General features: G+C 44.6%; 1 non-coding gene across 1 annotated transcript; it reads right to left on the bottom strand.

Moving 5' to 3' along the window:
* Window positions 1–1,694: 1,694 nt before the first annotated feature.
* TRNAG-CCC (transfer RNA glycine (anticodon CCC)) lies at window positions 1,695–1,765 on the bottom strand. Its single transcript has one exon. It is a non-coding gene; the product is annotated as a tRNA-Gly (tRNA).
* Between the last annotated feature and the right edge of the window lie 1,289 nt (window positions 1,766–3,054).

Genomic DNA, 3,054 nt, shown 5'->3' with positions numbered 1-3,054 from the left:
TTTAATAAAAATTTGGTTCTTCACCAACAATACTTATGAATTATTTACAATAGTTTGCACATTTTAGATTTGACATTTGAAAACTTTTATTGTTTGACTTTATTTTAAACTTGAATTTAGAATTGGTTTGAATCAACGTAGGACCTAGCAACAGTAAAAGCGATGACATGGCATCATTAGCAGGGAATTATTGTAGCTTAATTATCCGGGCGTCACAGCTGTGTTGGCTGGTGGTACTTGGCAGCATGGCGCTGAGGTGTATTAGTGGCGACCGCGACGTGCTCAGCTGTTTGCGCGCAGGGAGGAGGTGCCGTTGGGCGCCGTGGTGGCGTCGACGATAGCTAGACCGAGCAAGGTTGATGCATCAGTACGGTTCTGAAGATGTAGCGGTGGCAGTTGGCGGCGGCGACCTCTGAGAGCACGCCAGACCAGTGTGTGCCCCAGACCCGGCAAGTGGCTAGGTTGGGGTCTTAGGTCTTAGATGTTAGGCTTGGCTGTGATGTCTGTTTGGTATTAGGCCCAGGCTATCTGTGCCCCTTCATCAACTGGATAGGTGTAGCGACTGTTTGTTGCTTAGACGGCGGCTTTAGTCTTACTGATGTATGACTTTGTAAGGTCTTGTGAGAATAATTAATAAAGTGGCCGTATGCATCGTCCAGATGCAGAGGCCGGGGGTCATCCTCCTTTTCTAAAAAACACCAATTGAAGAGAAGCTTGTCCAACATCGTCTGAGATGATTTGGGCATATTCAGCGCAGGCCTCCAGAAGCTCCAGTGCATAGCGGATGGCTAAAGTGTGTGGAGAATGTCAAGAGAGGGTGGGGTAGACCGAATTTGACATGGGAGGAGTCCGTTAACAGAGACCTGAAGGAATGGAGTATCACCAAAGAGCTAGCTATGGACAGGGGTGCGTGAAAGCTTGCTATCCATGTGGCAGAGTCATGAGTTGGTTGCGAGATCTTATGGGTTTCACCTCTAGCCTATCCCAACTTGTTTGGGACTAAAGGCTTTGTTCTTGTTGTTGTTGTTGCAGATCAAAGCTTGAACCTTAGGGCACGTCCTCATTAATACTGATGACTTGTGCCTTGTTCTTTGGGTAGCAGCAGGAGAAGTTGGTTTCTCGGATTACCCTGTATGCAGTAGTACTTTTACACTGTATGTTTGGTGTCTCCTGGGTTGGCCTGACATTGGATGGGCTTCAACCATTTTTCTTCACTCCGATGTTCACAGTTGCAGCAAGGTTCGTGATTTTTGGAACGGCTCTCATCTTTGCAAAAGTTCGTTCTACAGCGTTGATCTCCGCCATATAGAATCCGTGGAAGCGGCGCAACGGCAAGATTTTCCGCGACGAAAACGAACCTATGCCCGCGAACAAATGGAAATCCAGAAATGTAACTATTGTCAGACACCCAGGGGTTATGCCGCAAAGGAAAAAACACCCAGGGCAGGGCTCATGGTGGAACAGCTTTCGGCCGTTCATCGTTTCACTGCTCCTGAAGCTATAACTATAGTTTCTCCCCATATTTTTATAAATTTTCAAATAATTGTTATGTACAAAGAAAGAAAAAGAAAACCAGGGCCTAGGAGTATCAAAAACAAGTACAACAAAACAGCAGAGAAAGAAATCCATTGTGCGTCATGCCCTGCTCTGCTTATCTGAAAGTCCATACAAAACAAGATGAGCAAATAAATAAATGCGCATCCAGGGAATCGAACCCTGGTCAGTACCGTGGGAGGGTACTATGATACCACTACACCAGATGCGCTTTGTTGGCTTTGTTCTCTTTTTTTATGTATGATGGCCTTTTATGTACCAGGTGAATGCAAAATCTCAGCTCATTATCATCTGCATGAAGGTTTTTTCATTTTGAGCAATGCATGAAGGTTTGTAGCTCACGCGGTGACAGTTTTGACAAAGATGTTCCATCATCCAAGGAAAATGTGATAACTTGATGTGGAGGAATTTGAATTCTACAGTACATTTCAGTGTTCAGATTTGCAAAAATAAAAAGACAGAATAATGGAGAAGTGGGGTATCGATCCCAATACATCTCGCATGCTAAGCGAGCGCTCTACCATCTGAGCTACATACCCTTATCTAGAAGATCAATCTAACAACACTACTTAACAGCATTGTAACTACATCTGAGCTATTATAAAATTCGTCCCACTACTTTGTATGGCAACTGTGAAATTACCAGCACAAGCAACTAAGGGTATCTGGCAGAGTAGCATAGGATTTTCTTTTTGCTCTTAGAAGTAACCACTGAAGCAATCAGTATGATGACATCCATTGCAAATGGAAGATTGAGCAGGCGAACTATCTGACTGAGCTGATCTTGAATACCTGCAGACAGACAGGGGAGACCAACTGGGGCAGATGTATTGCCAACATGGTTTGGCTAAGGGACGATGAAAGAACAAGTAATCTCTTGTCTCCAAGACTTGCTGATCACACATGACACATGTGCAGTCCTCAGTGAAAAAGCTCTTCCTCTGGAGCAGTTCTCTAGTATTCAGCCTGTTATTGATAAGCAGCCAGAAGAAAATCTTATGCTTGAGCTGATTGCAGGTTTTTCATAGCCATGCAGCAGCAGGAATTGTCGGGTTCTCGCTTCTGATCTGCTTCAGCCTTCTGCGCAACTTCTTCTGCACCCTAACACTCAGACGGAACAAGATGCTAGTACAGTACGATCAAAGGGACGAAACAAAGGAACCAGTTTTATGCATAATGATGATGACCCAACTGAAAACTGTAGCCAGCGCAAGACTAACAGGACATAATAATAGTGCAGGCGAACGGCCTGAAAAATCCATTACAACACCCGGATAATGAAAAGCATGAACACAGACATAACACGAAATACTCGCTTCAGAAAAGAAAGGGACCGTCAGAAATTGCAGTATACATGTATGGAGTAATTCTCTGCCATGATCTGTCAGTGGAGAGAGCACTGACAGTAGGAAAATTGGCGGCCACTTCCTGCCTGCTCATGGTGGTATTGGCAATTCGGAATCGGAATCCACACCGCCATCAAATCCCCATTCTATGCCA

The sequence above is a fragment of the Aegilops tauschii genome, chromosome 5 (genome assembly GCF_002575655.3).
Source record: "Aegilops tauschii subsp. strangulata cultivar AL8/78 chromosome 5, Aet v6.0, whole genome shotgun sequence".
NCBI classification, from domain to species: Eukaryota; Viridiplantae; Streptophyta; class Magnoliopsida; order Poales; family Poaceae; genus Aegilops; species Aegilops tauschii.
This window is presented reverse-complemented; position numbering and strand designations above follow the sequence as displayed.